The sequence below is a fragment of the Chrysemys picta genome, chromosome 7, assembly GCF_011386835.1.
Source record: "Chrysemys picta bellii isolate R12L10 chromosome 7, ASM1138683v2, whole genome shotgun sequence".
In the NCBI taxonomy this organism is placed as follows: Eukaryota; Metazoa; Chordata; order Testudines; family Emydidae; genus Chrysemys; species Chrysemys picta.
The window spans coordinates 45,532,311-45,550,372 of record NC_088797.1 but is presented as its reverse complement, the minus strand read 5'-3'; positions in this window follow the sequence as shown (position 1 = coordinate 45,550,372).

Below are 18,062 nucleotides of genomic sequence, written 5' to 3'. Positions count from 1 at the left end.
CACTGCTCTTACCTAGGCTCTTGTTTACTCCAGCTAGGAACTGGCCTGATGGAGCCAAAGACTTTGCCACCAAAACTGTTTCCTGATGGCTAGAAAGTGGAACAACCTCTCAGCCTCAGATGGGTGTCGTGGGGGTGAAAATGGAGACCTCCTTGAAATTTCCAGCCCAAGGCACAGCAGCAGTACATGTAGCGAAGAAGAGAGCGTTATGCTAGCCTAGGGCAGACTATGCAGCAAATGGGGGGACGTTGCTACTGGATACGGGGCCCCAGGCAAGCAGCACTCTACCCCACAGCACAGCAAATGTGTCTTTGCTGCCAATCTACAGCCTAGTGGGGGGAGGGAGGAGAGAGATCCCTTGATCTCCCCTCCTCCCCCCCAACACCTCTGTGGCTCTCCGTAGCACACTGCCTGCTTACTCTATGCTGTACTGGGCTAAGGATTTGAGGCCTATGGAACTTGAAACACATTAAGGGCCTAGTTCTCTCCATCCCATGCAGTCATTTACCCCTGAGCCATGGGGCTGCGCAATGCGACCGTTCCGGCCTGGTAGCGTTTTACAGCCACTGTTCAGTCAAGGGAACGCACCATGAGGTGCAGGGCACTGGACGCTCGGCCCCACTGTCTGCAATACAGCATGTAGCACGGAGTGGGAAGGAGATAATCGGTTGAGCAACAAGGTGAGACCCAGCTTGTATAACTGAAGTTGTGCAGGGAGGAGAAGGGACCTGGTCTTGGGCCACGTGCACACTGGATCTTTTTAGCCCCTGGAAAAAATGCAGTGATATTGCTGCTTGGAACAGGGTGTCATGTTACCTGGGGCTAAGCCAGCTTGATCAGAGAATGAGTCCCACCTGAGGGGAATCAGCTACTTTCCCATAGAGAGCAGAAGGTGGCTGAAGTGAAGGAGGGAGAAGCAGGCTCAAGTGAGGCTAAAGCCTGGGTGCAGGGAAGCTGGAAGGAGAGCCAAGCTGTATGGGGGAATTCCAAGCATGGAGAGAGTGAAGAAAGCTTTCCAGGCCGGGAGGCCTGGACTAACCAGGGAAGTGAGTGGGAGCCCCAGAGAGGAACTTGAGAAGAGGGGTAGGAAATGCCCAGGGAAAAGCAGAGCACAGGTGAAGGAGCAGAGTAGTTCCCCAATATGGGGCCTTGGGCTTAAACCCAAGTAGGGGTGGGATTGGGTTCCCCTACCAGCCCCAGGGAAAGGGGGTGTACAAGCCTGTTGAAAGGGTTATCAAGCCCAGAAAGGGGGCTGCAGGCTGAGCAGTTGATGTGGGGGACTAAAGACTGTGATCTGGCCAGAGGACTGCGCTACTAGGCACAGAGACCACCACAGTGCCAGAGTGACTGTCAACAAAGGGGCACTGGCCCAGGGAGAGCAGCTACGCCATGGGGAGGCGCCTGGTGGTGAGTGAATTCTGTCATGCTGCACCACTAATCCCATGTGTAGAGTCACTGCACTGCCATAAACCACCACTTGGGGCTACACTTTAGGATAATAACAATACTCTTTTATATCCTGCTTTTCATCAATAAATCCCAAAGCTCTTTACCAATGAGGTCATTATCCTGGTTTTACAGATGGGGAAACTGAGGCATAGAGCGGCAATGAGACATGCCCAAGATCATCCAGCAGGCCAATGGCAGAGCTAAGAATAAAACCTTGGTCTCCCAAGGCCAGCCTAGTGCTGTAGCTGCAAGGCAACACTGCTCTGAAGAGAAGCCAGAGGCTAAAAACTAGTGTAGACGTTCAAGACCTTATTGTTGATAGCAGAGGCTTTGCAATGACCAAAGGAGCATTTCAGTGTCATGAATGTATTTGATAAAGTCAACTGGGCTCAACTAGAGAGTGGTTTAGTCTTTACTAGAGTTGGTTGAAATTCTTCAAAAGAAAATATCTTTTTCATTGAATGTCCTTTTAAAAAAATGAAATGTCACGTCTTAACAAAAACAATTTCTAAAAACATGAACTTTTTCTTTTTCTTTTTTCTTTAAAAAAAAATTGGGGCAAACCAAAAAATTTAAATTACGTTATTTACACAAATTTCAGAATTCAAAACAAAATCTTTTTTTTAATAAAGTGTCTAATTCAGACACCTCGACATGGGGAAAATATTGACATATGCAAAGTATTTCACAAAAGTGGGCTTTCATTTTGAAACCAGCTTTCAACTGCTATTGATGAGACATTTCAGAATAAAAGAACTTACCATAGAACATCAGGAAGCAAGGACTAATTAGGGAACTCAGGCTAAACTGCTCAGTGCAAAGGGTTATTATTGCCTTGCTGCCCTGAATGCAAAAGGTAATAACACAGGAGGTCAGTTGATCTCTTGCTGCTATCTGTACAACCCAGCTGAAATCAATGGGCTTGCATCTTGCAAGGGCATAACTGAGGGTAGACTCTAGCACTGAAGAGTCTTAGACGTCTTTCTCAAGAAGGAAGGGACTAAGGGATCCAACAAGGAAGTGGGCCTAAGATAATTTTTAACACAAGCAGGTGTTATGGCCTCCTTTGTCCAATGTTTCTCATGTTCTTTGTGACAAGAAAGCGAAAATGTTTGGGTTTTTTTTTTTTTTGCCTGTCCTTCTCAGAACGGAAATGCAAAACAAGTGCATAGAGCAGAGATGCCTCTTTGCTCCACACGCCAACCTAGAACACTGTAGCAGTCCCTGTTCCATCATCTGTTGCAACCCCACGCGCTTACTGAAGGCTAGCGGTACTGTTGCTATTCTATTTGCTGCCGAGAGTGGGTTCAGGCCCTGGTGAAAATTTTTTTTCGGGCCCTCCAGCAAGGGCGGACTGGCTAAAGAGGGCTGGCGGGGGAGCCGGGCCCCGGGCCCCCTTCCGGACTGCCAGGCCCTGGTAATTTGTACTGGCTTCCCCCCGCTCTTGTCTGCCCTGCCTAGGGTAATGACTAGTTTATACATGGAGCTATTCAGCTGTTCCTGAATAACTCCAGGTGTGGACACACTTACTCCCATTAAGCTGAACACGGGATTGGGGAGTAGATCTGAAAGAATAGGTCATTTTTATTTTCTATTTTCATTTTCGGCTGGCCAAAACACCAAAAGCTATTTGTTTTAAGGTCAAACAAAATGAAATATTTGCCCTAAAGTGAGTTGTTGTCATGTTTGGTTTAGTTTTCAGGTGTATTTTACCCTTTTGGTTTTAAAACAAAGATAGCTAAATTTCTAAACAAAACCTCAAAAGGTTGTGTTTCAGAAGTATCAAACATTTCAATGCTTTCAGGGGGCAGGGGGGGCATTTTTTCCAACCTCAAACTATTCGTTGCATTCAACCCAAATTTGTGAATACCTTCAGTTGACAAAAACTGCTTCCCCCCTTTTTTAGCAAAAACAAACAAAAAACCCCCCAAACTAACAACCTCCTCCTTGTCTGAAAAATTTCACTTTGCTCTAATAGCAAGTGGAATTGGATCCACAAGTTGTTGCAAAGGAGGTTTGGAAAAAATATTGACTCCTGTGCTTCCCAGCATGATCCATGCCAGGCCTCCTGTTCAATAAGAGGCTTTGACCCAGAGGGACTGGAAGCTCCATTGGACCTGCAGGTTGTTGAGCTTAATGTCTTCTCTGTAATGCAGAGAGGTGAGAACACAGATTCAGTAGTAAGAAATTAGGCAAAAGCCTATATGGAAAACAGAGGGCCTAAGCCATGTCTCAAGTGGACGCTTGGGTTGAACATGCAAATCGGCACACAAGGTAGGTGTGTAAAGATACTGATGGATGTGTTGCTTTCATTGGGCAGGCGAGCACGTATTGTTGCATGGCTTACAAAGCATTGTACAGAAATTGGCAGAGGGGCAGGAAGCTCCCAGATCAGGATGGAACACTGCGCAGTGAGACCTATAGTATCCATAGCCTGCCTCTTTGCAGCCACCCTCTTCTTTAATACAATCTGCTCCCTGAGTATGTTTTGCCCACTCAGGTCCTACCCTCAGCTCCCATCAAGCAGCCATCATGCACATTGGGGGCAGGGGAGGGGGAAACATGGCCCTTCTGTTGTAGCATCTCCTTGCTACCTGATCCTAGCCACGGCAAAGCACGCGAGGTCTAGCCAGCAGATTGTAGCAGAATTGCTAATGTGGGTGCCAGGGCTGGGATGAATTAGGGGGAAAATGTGTGACTAACCTAAAAAGACATCAACAGCAGCAACAGAAAAGATTTTTCCAGGATCCCACTGGCTGGGTAACGTGTAACTCACGTTATAATAAAAGGATAAGAGCAATAGGAGAGACTGAAGCGACACAGTAAGAGGGAGCAAAGTAGCACAGCATGAAAAGCTGCAGCACAGAGAAACATCCCCTTCACCTCTGTGCACCAAAAAGGCGCTAATCTGTGCTGTGACTGGGTTTGGGTTTGGGGAATGGGGGCAGAGGGGTTGTGTTGTCAAGTCACTGAGCAAGATTGTGAGTTCACACCAGTCTCAATCCCAAATAACTATGCTGAGGCCAATAGGATTGCCCTGGATTTACAGCAGTGTAGCTGAGATAAGACTTGGATCCTGCAGCATCATTCTAGTGATGGGTAAAACCTCCTCAAGGGTTCAGCTCAGGTAAGCATGTCCAGCCTCTAGGATCGGGAAATCTCAAGGGACCAGGCTTTCTTACAAGGCCTCCAGCTAGTGCCCAGTTTGGACGGGACAGGGAATAGCCTTCGCTGGGTGTTTAGCTGAGCTGCTTTAAGTCAGACCCAAGAGTCCTGTGAAAATTAGAGATTTAATAAATCAGTTACCCATGACAAACTGCCCCCCTTTTCACACTCCCTTTGCTCTCCCTGCCTCTAGCCCATTCCTCTCTTCTGGCCTTCCCATCTCTCTTCCTCCCTCTCACATAGGGTGACCAGATGTCCTGATTTTATAGGGACAGTCCTGATATTTGGGGCTTTGTCTTATATAGGTGCTAATTACCCCCCACCCCCGTCCCGATTTTTCACCCTTGCTATCTGGTCACCCTACTCTCACACCGCAAGGACCTAGTCTTCTGGCACTCCCCCAGGCAGATGACTTGCTCTCTTCCCCTGCTGGCTGCATTCTAGGGACAGTCTCTCAAAGCACAGGTTTTCTGGTTACCTGCTTCTCCCTCTATCCAGCCAGCCCTCCCCCAATGCCAGAGCTCCAGCAGCAGCCCCAAGATGGTGTTCCAGAAAGTGGAAAGGGATGTCTCTAATGCAGGATACTCCTACTTCAGGCAGGAAGCTTGGCAGAGCTAGGAGGAGTGGGAGTCCAGGAACTTCCAAGCAGGGAAATCACTTACTTCTAATCTTCCCACCTCCCCAGCCTGCCCCCATCTGCTTGCTTGAGGGGGAGATGCAAAATGTACCTCTCCCTTGGCCTTCTTGGCAGGGCCAGCTCTAGGATTTTTGCCGCCGAAAGCAAAAACAATTTTGGCCGCCCCCCCCCCTTATTCAATTACCCCACCCCCGGCCCCGCCTCAACTCCATCCCTTCCCCAAATCCCCAGCCCTGCCTCCTCCCCCCAGGCTCTCAAGCCTAGGAGGGAGGGAGGAAGGGGGAGAAGCGGCGCCCGCGCCACGGCCACTCGGAGTCTCCCCCTCCCTCCCAGGTTTGAGAGCCTGGGAGGGAGGGCGAGTAGCGGCGCGCGAATCAGCTGTTTCGCGTGCCGTGGCAGCAGCAGCGGAGGTGAGCTAGGGCGGCCGGGGCACATTTTTAGGGGCAGCATTCTGGCGGCGGCCATGCCGCCCCTAAAAATGTGCCGCCCCAAGCACCAGCTTGTTTTGCTGGTGCCTAGAGCCGGCCCTGCTTCTTGGTAGGTTGGATGGTGAGCACAGAGTGCATGAGATTCTGTGCTTGGTGGAGGAGTTGGCTTTGGTTTTTACATGTAGATAAATAACAGGGAAGAAACTTGTAGCTGTAGTTCAGCACAGTGGCTTAGTTCCTGATCCCTGTCCACCTACTAACTTAACTTGTAAGGCCCAGATTGGGACACGTTTACTCACATTGGATATAATGTTCCTCACACAGTCCCTTTGAATTCAAGGGGACTGTAAGTGGGGTCTGATGCTACTCAACATGTCAGAGTCCCGGACTCCGATCCTGGGGGACTGACGGTCTCTGAGCAGCATGACCAGTCAAATCATTGGGGGCAGATCCTTCCATTTGCCTTCTGTGAAGTGAAAACATTGGTGTCTCTAGTTAGGAAGGGAAGAGAGAGACTCCCAGGGTGACTGTCCCCATTCCCTATGCAGATCTCTCAGGGAGGTCAATGGGCTCCTCATGCAGGTGCTGATCCATACCATGTGGTTTTAGGTTCCTGTTTTGCACTGTTTTAGTTTAGCCCACTAACTAATGGGGTAATTATTGTAGAGTTTCTGCACATTGGCTACCCTAAAGACTGGGTGACCTGCTGTCTTGCTATTGGTTGGAGGTCTGTGATGGGTAAAAGAAGAGAATTGGTGTAACCGTTTGTCCAGCCTGCTCCTGAGTTTAATTAGTCTGGAGCCAGAGTTGTGCTGAGAACTGCTTATCTGCAGAGCACCCAGCTGCCAGGGAGAGATGGCTGGGCAGCTGTCTTGCTCTCAGGAGCCTCTCTGGTATTTCAGAAGCCGGGTGCTTTAGACCCAATCCTACAGCTTTCACTCAGCCAAAGCTCCTGGTGATGTCCCTGGAGGCAGGACTGGTCAAACATTTTCCATATAAACTGTTTTTTGACTAAACAACCCAATTTTGTCTGTTTTTTCATGGAAAATGTAGGGGTTTTGCTTAACTGGGTGAGTTGCTGTTCAGTGGCAGAGCAATGTGCTGTATTTGTGCTCTGGTTCTTTTAAGCCTGCCATGGCAGCTCCTTCTGTTCCCGTGGGGAGGGAGTCTGTGAGTGGCTCTAGAGCCATTCTCTGCCTCCTCTTTCAGCCTCACACCCTGAACAGAGAGCTCATCAGGGAGTCTCTGACACAGGCCCCACCTGTGACGTTGCACCCCATAATGCTTTATGGAAATATGCTGATGAATGTAAATATGACATAACTGGAATATGTTTTATGCTACTGTAGCGGGGTGGTCACCCGCTCCGGCTCGGAAAGGGCTTGAAGTCAGCCCTGAGAGAGGACTAGGGCTGCGAGCTAAAGGCTCGCTGATTGGGGAAGCAGCTGCAGCTGGGCCACGTCCCAATCAGACTGCAGCTGGCCCTATAAAAGCCAGTGAAGCCAGGAGCTGAGAGGACTCTCCCTCTAGCTCTTGAGGGAGAAGGGCCTGGCTGCCTGGGAGCCGAGAAAGAGTACCTAAAGTGGAGCAGTGCTGGGGAAGGCTAGAGGAGCTGGCGGAGCTCCAGTCTGGAAACCCCTGAGGCTGCAGGCCTTGTTAAAGGCTGGAAAGGGTACTGGGGTTGCAGAGGGGCAGCCTAAGGGTAGGCAGAGGCAGCAGGTCCAAACCTCCCTTGCTGGTGATGAGTGGCATTTACACTGCAGTCTGCCCCAGTGAATGGAGGCTAGATCGAGACTGGCAGTAGCCATAGTCTGAGGTGAGGTGGGGATAGAGGGTGGGGGTTCCCTGGGGAGGGGAGACCCAGGTCTGTGGGGGTACTGCCAGAGGGCAGCACCCCAGCCTGAAAGGGGGTCTGGGAGGGACTTGGGGCAAGTGGGACACTGGCCTGCAGAGGGCACTCCGGAGGCTGGAAATGCTAATTCCCTGGATGACCAGCAGGAGGCACTGCAGGGGTGAGTCCTGCCCCATGACAGCTACATATGCCATGTAACATATCTCTGCAAAGGTTATCATCTACTGAATATATTCATCCTATTTGTATGCATGTATCATTTTTGTATTCAAAGTTATGAATATTGGCTGTGTGCTTGTTTGATTTTAAGTAGCCTTAGCAAGGCATTTGATCAGCTTCTTTAGAAAGGAATTTGAAAGTTAAGTGCCCAGTCGAGAAACACTTAACAGACAATGGATTTTGGAAGACTCCAATCCACATAAGAAGTCTACCTGAGGATGTTCAAGGTAGCATGTGAACAATGTTTCAGTGGTTTGAGCATTGGCCTGCTAGACCCAGGGTTGTGAGTTCAATCCTTGAGGGGGCCATTTAGGGAACTGGGGTAAAAATCTGTCTGGGGATTGGTCCTGCTTTGAGCAGTGGGTTGGACTAGATGACCTCCTGAGGTCCCTTCCAACCCTGATAGTCTGTGATTCCATGATCTGATAAGTTCTGAGTCATGTATGGCTATGTGACTTGCCCAGGTGACTCCAAAACTCCATCTTGTAGCTGGGATTCTACACAAGGGGAGGGAGGGGGTCTCCACCCACAAGAACAAGTCTATTTAAGCCCCTGGAAGATCCCTCCACTTTGTCTTCAGCCTCTCCACCCCAAAAGGATACCTGAAAGAAACTGGAACAAAGGACAGTAACCACGGGGGTGTGAGTGATTGCTGGACCCAGACTAGAAGGTGACTAGTCTGTAAAAGAAACTTACTGGAACATCTCTGAGGGTGAGATTTCATCTGTAATCACTTTCTTACTGTACTAGGTTTAGATTTGTACCTGTTTTATTTTATTTTGCTTGGTAATTCACTTTGTTCTGTCTATTATTACTTGGAACCACTTAAATCCTACTTTTTGTATTTATGAATTAACCCAGAGTATGTATTAATACCGGGGTGGGGGAGGCAAACAGCTGTGCATATCTCTCTATCAGTGTTATAGAGGGCGAACAATTTGAGTTTATCCTGCATAAGCTTTATACAGGGTAAAACAGATTTATCTGGGGTTTGGACCCCATTGGGAGCTGGGCATCTGAATATTGGAGACAGGAACACTTCTTAAGCCGTTTTCAATTAAACCTGCAGATTTGGGGGGCGTGGGTCAGACGTGGGTCTGTGTTTGCAGCAGGCTAGCGTGTCTGGCTCAAACCAGGCAGGCCACTGAAGTCCCAAGCTGCCAGGGAAAACGGGCTAAGAGGTAGTCTCAGCACATCAGTTGGCAGTTCCCAAAGGGGATTTCTGTGATCCAACCCGTCACACTGCCCTCTCTGGTTCACTGTGCGTGTGCTCTTTGTTGGGGTTGAAGGAGAGAAATAAAATAGGGATCCCAGTTCTCTCCCTATAAAGCAATGAGGAACAGGAGAGAAAAAAACATTATAAAGACTATTTTCTCAGATGCCTCCATACCGTGGGTGAGGGCCCAATCCCAGGCCCTTTTAAAGCAATGAGAACTTTCATTGACAGCAGTAGAAGTTGGATCTGGCCCTTCGGGAATGCCCCAGTTAACTCGGACACAAGGAAAAAGTAGAGCCAGCCCAAGTTGTATGGTTCAAATCCAGACCAGGGTTCAGATTCTGAGGATCCCAAAATTCAGGAGCGTTCAGCGTGGGGAGGGGGTTTGCTCTGGCTCATGATAAAGCGAGGGGCAGAGCTGTGGAACTTTGGATCCAGGTTCAACCTTTGCCTCTTCCGCAGTTCATAGGATTTGAACCCCTCTCTCCAGAAATACTTGCTTGGCAGTTGCCGTACTACAAAGCCCAACCTGTGTTCAGTTTATTGTGCTCCAAGGTTCTTTGGCAGGATTTCAGACTTGGTAGCTGTTGCTCAGCTGTTTCCCACTGAGTTTCTTCCTCTCTGGGGTACAGCTGTGGCCTTGCCATGACACATTCTTAGAGAGAAAGATGCGGTCGCTGCACAATGGTCTCATCTCCACAATGCATTAGTCAGAGGCAGTAGGAAGAAGGTGCAATATTGGAATCTGGGGGAAATGCAGCCTGCTGCAAATTTCTTTTTCATTAAATTAACCCTTTAGGGTTTAGGGGTGGTGGAATCCAGCAGCTGTGGACTGTGAGCTAGTTGTGGCTGAACATTTAAGAAGTATACCTAGGGAAACCTTTTCCCACCACTTCCGTGGCTGCCAGGCTTTTGGCACATGTTGCAGCCTCCTTTGTCTGGGAAAGGGAACCAGATTTCTCTGCTCATTTAACCAGAGAGCCAGCATTTTATGTGCTCACCTGTTTTAGAAGCACAAAGGGGTTTGCTGAGCAGCAAGATTCCACAGCTCACCCTGCAGTGAGAGCTCCAGATCTTGGCACCACAACTGTACTGTAAGGACCAAATTGGTAGAAAGCTGAGATCTAGCCCACAAGATTCGGATTGTTGTGATGCAAAGAGTTCTAAGGCCCATATTGCAATCCATGGGAGTTAGATGCCTAAATACCTTTTGACGATCTGGGCCTGATACACAACGTGGGAAGTCAGACTGTATTATCAGAATGCTCCCCTGTGGCTTTGAAAACTAGCAGGTAACAGTTTGATAAGCATTTTTTGATACAAAAGAGAACATGCTTGTGATGGTTTGGGGGATCTGTCTATGCACAACTTATGACTTCTAGTTGATCTTACGAAATTGCTGTATCAGTGAATATCTCAGTGGCTGTGGAGTCAGCCATGTGCTGTCAGGGCTGTGTCACATGTATCTCCCAGACCAGGGACAATGGAGGGTCGTTAAACCTTGATGGTGCCCATTTATGTGGGAATGCTGGGGGACAATGGGCACATTTGTTACACTTGAGTGCCCAGTCCCCTATCTTAAGGACACCCACAGAGTACGCTGCTCTGCTGTCTCTGCAGAACCAGTGCACCCCAGTTCACTGGTTTCACCTCAGTTCATTGCTCTCCTTAGCACAAGTCACTAAAGCCACGTCTATACTTAAAACACTGCATTGGCACAGCTACAGCACTCTAATGAAGAGCTCCAGGATGACAGAAGAGAGCTCTCCCATTAGCTTAGTTAATCCACCTCCCTGAGAGGCAATAGCTATGTTGGCGGGAGCAGCACTGTCTCCAGGGGGATTAAGTTGGTAGAACTACATTGCTCAGGAATGTGGATTTTTCACACCCAGGAGTGACGTAGTTACACCGATACAGGTCTACAGTGTAGACGGGACCTTAGACAGGCTTGTAGTAAAACCCAAACTGAAATGTATTTAACAGAGCTTGAGATAATGATTCAGATAAAAGCAAGTAGGAGGACTGGGAAACCTAAGGTTACAGTTAAAAGAAACAAAACGTAATCTGTAGCCTACACGTAGGCCTTAGCTACACTTGGGGATTCACAGCACTGCCGCAGCAGCGCTGTGAAGCATGAGTGTAGTCGCGCCGCCAGTGCTGTGAGAGCTCTCTTGCAGTGCTGCAAGTACTCCACCTCTCCGAGGGGAATAGTTTGCAGCGCTGCGAGCGAGCGCTGATTACACTGGCGCTTTACAGCGCTGCGCTCGGGGGGGTGGGGTGCGTTTGCTCACCCCTGAGCGCAGCAAGTTGCAGCGCTGTACAGCGCCAGTGTAGCCAAGGCCTTAGTAACCAATTACTTTCCTGTCTCCTAAGCTATTTCTCACCCATTGGCTAGTTCTGGCAGCACTTGTCCAGTTCAGAGAGTTGGGACCCACTTCATGAAACAACTCCCGCTGGCAGAGTCACTCCTCTGTAATGGGTAACCATATGGACCATGTCTTCTCTTATCCAGCCACAAGCCAAGCCCAGAAGGTCCCCTCTTCTGAGAACTCCCCGGGGGTTCATTTGTCTTGTAAATCTCCAGCCTACTGTAACCCCAAAACCCTTAATGCCACAGGCAAGGGGCTTACAGGAGCGGCCTGAGCCTGGTATGTACATTCTGGTTCACCAAAGAATGTCACATGAGGTCGGAAATGAAAGCTGGGATCACTCTAGTCACTACTATCAGTGTAAAATGTCTGTACAGATAAGTAAGGCATTATGTGTATATGCTGAAAATATATCCGTAGGGTCTGGGCCAAGGTTTGAGCCCCAAGCAGAGAGGGAGGAACAGGTTTTCTGTCGGACAAGAGATGTTTATTTACCTGCTTCTCTGTTGGGATGTAAATTAAGCATTGTAAGCTAATGCAATGGATTCCGTTTGCATATGACATCAATGGAGAGTTGTGAAGTCAAGAGGGAAGCAGCACATAGAAAAAATAAGCCATTGGTGGTTATCTTGTCATTGAGAACAAATCATGAACGTTGTGGGGGATAGATGTAGAAGGCAAAGAAGACACACACACACACCCCATACACACATACACACACACACACACACACACTCTCTTTCCTGCACCTAGGAAGTAAGCACACTGCCTGTTTACATTAATGAAAATGGGATCTCAGCCAAACATGGTTAAAAATGCTGCAGGATTCTGGGTGAGAGAAGAGAGGAGGTTAACTGATTAGTTATGTTTAGCCTCTAGAAAGTGTGTTACAATTTGGTTTTATATGTAGCAGTTTCTTTTCAGTATTCTGACTTGCTATTCCTTGAATCTCTGAGGGGGAAAAATGTATTGTTTTCACTATAAATACATCAGTGTTGTGCTTTTAAGTAAAGGGAGCCGAATAACACAAGCTAGTGCGAACTGTTCCTTGGGGGACAGCAGACCTAGTATTTCTGAGGGTGGTCAGTGGATAGTGGCAGAACGCTCCAGAAGGACTCTGGGACTGGGTTGCATCTACTGCTAACCTGCAAGGGCTGGCACGGCCTAAGGAGCTGCCACCCAGCTGGGCACAAGCAAGACTGTCTCATGCTGGAGGCAGGATGTGAATAAGGTGACTGTCAGTTGTGGGTCCCCTGAGAATTGTCCAGACAGCAAACACAGGCTGTCTCCATTGATGTCCATCCTTCTTATGTTGATTGAGTCAGCTGTCACACTTGCCTTCCTCAGGGGATGTGTTCCCAGTCTGTTGCGAGTGAAACCTAATATCCTACATGTTACGTAGCTTTAAAATTGTTTCCCGTGCAAACATCTTGCAATAACTGACAATCAGCTAGTTCTTTGCTTTTGGCAGAGACTACACACAACCTCCTCTGGTGAACTATTAAGATGGCTGGACACATTCTAGGAGAAATCAGTGTTTTCCATCTATGATAGGCTGCCCCAGGGTGCAACCTGGAACTGGGGTACCACTGAGTCCTCTGTTTTATCAATCTGGATTCCCTCTCACACTGTGACATTGTGGCAAGCTGCAAAGCCCTCCAAGCTTCCCCTCACACAAACATCCACAGGCAGGGGCCACACCCAGCTGTGTTCATGAATGCTCTAGCCAGCCACTGCATGAACCAACAATAGAAAGGCTCCAGCCAATTCCTCAGAGCTCCCCAGCCTTGAACCGCTGTCCTTTCCTGGTCAAAAGCCTGACCAGTATGAGTTTATTACCCAGTCCGCCCCTCCCTCAATGTGGAGAGGAATATGCACAAACCTTTGTTAACTGAGCTGAGATTTTTCCCGCAAGCACGTCACTCAAACCACATTATTTTTAGGTAAAATAAAATAAATTTAACTACAGAAAAATAGATTTTAAGTGACAGATGTACAGATAAAAATTACCTAAGAAATAAAACAAAACTGCAATCTAAGACTTATACACTAGACAGGATTTGACTCAAGCAGTGTTTCATCCTGTTGGATAGTACAAGCAGTTTGCTGATGTTTCATACACAGGCAGGGCTTTCTTCTTTCCTGCCTGGGACCAGCACTTCCCCTCAGTTCAGTCTTTGTTCCACTGGTGTTCTGTTGTGTGGGGTGTGAGGCCAAGCGATGATGTCACTTCCCCCTTTCATATCTTCTTCCAATTCACTGGAAAGATCTTTTGCTGTGATAGAAGTTCAACAGCCTCCTCTGGGTATGTGCTATCCCTGAGAGGTTTCCATTGTTCACAATTCCTGGGGTAATCCTTGAGCCTTTGTATTCTCCTCAATGAGCCATCAACATTGTTTGGCCTTTTTATTGTTGTACCTGAAAGGCTGCTTGTGTGTGTTCCCAACCTCACAACATGTTTCAGTGGAACATACGTAGCAAAACTTCATAACTTCACATACAATGATAGCACATACAGCTTAACCAGATATTAATGTCCATCAGATCAAGACTTTTAGAATGATACCTCACAAGGCATACTGTGTACAAAACATATCATAATTTATGATAGTGATGAATATGGGGGTGCCAGGGTGTTGCTTTGGGGCACAGAGTGTCACACCAACCTCTCAGCAGGAGGCTGGGGTTTGGGGATTTCTCACTATCCTATCAGGAGAACAAAGATCAGGTGTGAATGCCGGGTCTTAAAAATATCACAGTTCCCGAGACATTTAGGGGGAAGGCAGAGGGACTCCAACACAGAAAACTTGGGCTCAGGAGAGGAACATAGGGATATGCTTTCGTAGCATAGGTGTCCTGTTTAACTGTGTGACCAGACATGGAAGAAAGAAACTGCATGCAGAGGAGAAGCCGTGTGTCGGAAGGGGGATCTTGGACTCTGTAGAGGACTCTGATCGAAGTCTAGAGAATGCTCGACCAGTGAGGAAACAGAGGCAGCAAAATGCGTGTCGATGTTTATGATTTATTTTTTTCTGGATCTGTACATTGCTTGTTTTAACTGAAGTGATGAGTGTTTGGTTTGGGGAGCTTGTATGAAGCCTCTATTGGCTTTGAACGATCGCGTGTCCCTGAAGAGGTGAACTGTAAATCCAGAGAGCCCACTAGGTTGCAGCTCTGGGAAAGGGTGTGGTTAAGCTACTGGAGGGTCTCCACTTTTCCTGGGGGCCTAGGGTAGCTGGGCCATAAGGTCCCATTTCCGCAAAGGGTAATAGAGAGGCCATGCCCAGGAAGGATGCCAGCGAGACCAAGGAAAGAGGCTGGAGGCTGCTCAGACCAAAGGAAGCTTAAGAGCACATGGGCCCAATGTATCAGGACCCAAACAAAGCAGCCAGTTGCGTGTGCAGCTGTGGGAGCTCTATCAGGACTGTCTGACCATGCTTTACAAGGCTTAATAGAAACTGTTATTGCAGAGTGCAAACATTCGAGGATCTAGGCAAAGGAGAAAAGAGGCATTGTAAGAGGAGAGGTGAATGGAAACGGAGAGCCAATGAGAAGAGGAGAGATACAGGAAGGCTTATGGTAGTGATTATAGTGAATATCAAGCTCTTGTATAGCCCTCTTCCTCCATCAGTCTCAAAGCACTAGCTAGCAACCAGATTACAAGTCCTCAGGAGAACCTGTGTATGTAATCTGCTTGTTAGCCCATGTTGCCACATCTACACTGCCATTGCTACCTGTGTGGGATGGGTTAAAGCTCATATGGGCTATCTGTACTACAATCACATAGTCACTTGCAGTGTAGATCTACCCTGAGAGAGGACCCTTGTGCAAAATAGTGGGATAGTTCATGAACCTGATCACTGCAGTTCTGTGATGTTGTTAATTGTGTCAGCACTATTGTTAGCGAGAGAAGCCTGTTTTTTTTTTATTTTATTTTTTTATTTTATTTTTTAAAATTCAGAGTTCGTCGCTTCAGATCCTCAAGCTGTGCGTCTGCAGGAGAGGTGGCTCACCAGGCCAAAGCAATCTGACATTTCCATGGGACGGGTGAAGCTAATGAATCAGGATGGGGCTGCAGCGCCAGCTTTCTGCTGAATAGATATGAAGGCAAATGTAAAATCTAAACTTTCCAGGGAGTATTTTTACCATAGCTCAACATTAACATTGATAAAAATAGTCACAAATTAGTGCAGGGGTGGAAAGCAAAGCTTTCTACCGTTGAAATCATGCATAGGTTTCTCTACAGAGTTAACCTCTTGTATGCGTTAGTAAAAGACAATGTAAACCGTCCAACCTTTGCAGTAATACCTGCCCTTCCACAGCAGAATCTCATTTAAGTAATTATATGGTAAATCCACCGCAAATTAAAGGAAACTGTTCTTTACTTTGTAGGAATTCAATGCTTCAAGGAGGCTGCAGTGTCAAATACTGCAGCTGGATATAAAAATGTGTATAGTGTCCTTTAATCTGCAAATTTCAATGTGTTTGCAAAGGTGGGTAAGACTTATGATCACTGTTCTAAAGATGGGGAAACTGAGGCACAGAACTTGTGATTTTGCTCAAGGTCACATAGCGCATCAAAGGCAGAGCTAGGAATAGAACCTGGGGCTCTGGACTCAGTGCCCTGTCCAAATGCTGTGTCTCATATGTAGTGCTTCAGACTGTCAACCAGTTACCGAAGGGAGTCTGGAAGGAATAAATGCATTCCATGTATGGCAATCAGAGCTTAAATTCAGCTGGAGTCATCTGGAGCAGAACTCTGGCAAATATTTTCAAACCCACAGGAGGCACCAGGGCTCCTGTGGGGCTGATGCGTCAAGTCCCCCCGTCCCACAGCTGAATCCCGAAGCTCTGAATGGAGTGGGGGGGGCTCTGGGAAATAATCTGAGTATTTAAACACTGATAGCAATATCTATTTGGCAGGTGTGTGTAGGAATTTTTCCACCTTCCTCTGAGACAAGCCTGTGCTTAGAGGCAATATATTAGATTAGATGGACCAATGGTCTGATTCATATGTTCTTAGTATTGGATGCACTCTCAGACATTACAAAGTGAGCTATTTAAGAAGTGGGAGGGAACATTGCAAACATTTTCAGTTACCTCAAAAATGCTCTTGTCATCAATTCTTTTAAAAAAAATTTGAAACTTTTTTTTTTTCCTGGAAAAAAAAAATATTTTTTAGGAGTCCATTTCCCCCCCTCCCTCACCCTTTCTCTGCCCCTTCCCCTCCCTCTTCCCATTTTGCCTCTGGAAAAACAAAAATCAAAACCCAAAATGTTTGGCTTTCACTGAAGAGAACTTGAAAATTTTTGAAAAACCAATGTTGTGCATAACTTCTTTTCACGAGAGAGGTCCAATTTTGCTGGGGGGAGGAGGGGAAAGTTTGTAGTCTAAATATTTTGCCCAGCTCTAATTACAAACCTCTTTCATGTAAGAATCCTCAAAAACACTGAAGTGATAAACTATCTCTGAAGTACACATTCATTCTGCAGGATTTCAATAATGGTACTTCGGGAGAGTACATCTACCCATGGGTCACTTCCCTGTTGTCTTCACTTGCTTGTTGTTTCCGACAGGCATTAATTTGATACCAATAGACAGCAGCATTCCTCTTTACTACTATGATTTCAACTACGCCCTCTGCTTGATCTTGTCATCAGAACTTTAGGAGCAATAACTTAGGAACTTTGGGAGCAATAACCACAGCAGAGACCGGGAGGAGAGCATTCAGGTAGGCATTTGCGAACAATACTATTAGCTCTTATACAGCCATAACTTAAGCTTCTGATGTTAGTCTCTAACATCTTGAGACAATGACCCAAATGAAAGGAGACGTTAAAACACAGAGGGGAAAGTTTTGAATAATGTGGAATTGATGCCTTTATTTTGTAAATTGCCAAATACATTTATGTCCTCATGAGACTGAAGTTAGAGGAAGAAGGATGGGTAAAGGAGATAAAGTCTGAGAACATGGGAAGGAAGAAGAGAATTCATGGCGTGAAAGAGAAAGCAAGGATTATCAGCTACCCTGCAAGTGAGGAAATCGATATCTGAATTTGCAACTAGTGAGGCAAACCCTATAGAATATCTGCTGTCACCTTTCCAAATCTTGTACTAATGGCTATGGAGTAGGGACACATACTCTTGTTTTTCAAGACATCAGCCAGCTTGTGCACTTTAGGATAAAGGCTGGTTTCTCCATACCAAAGATCACTTGATATGTGAGAGGCAGCCCAGAATTTGATGAGTAAGATGTGATAAACAGCAGGAAATAAGGGAGTTGAGAGAACAGCACTGGAAGCATCAATAGAAGGGACTGGGATGGAAGGGTCGGCAAAATAGCTATTGAAGAGCAAACCAGGCTGGAAAGTAAAGTGGGATCAAGGTGCTTGAGCAAGCATTAATACGTTCTCATTTTCTAAGGAGAAATCATGGGGCCAGGTGTCCAGATATAATCCAAGAGTGGTCTGTGCAGGCAAGATTATAAAGAGACTAGGAAAGGGAGTGGTGTGTTGCTATTGATGAGCTCAAGAACATAGGTATTGGTGTGGATGGGGAAAAATGAAAATAAATATGAATGTGGGATCCAAGCAGAGAGAGAGCTGAAGAAAAGAAACTTTCAGAAGCAGGACAGCCTCTTGAGTGAGACACTAGCATATCAAAACCATTTGGACAGCTTCAACAGTCCAACCGGCAGCTATAGTGATATGTACATACAGCTGTTCCT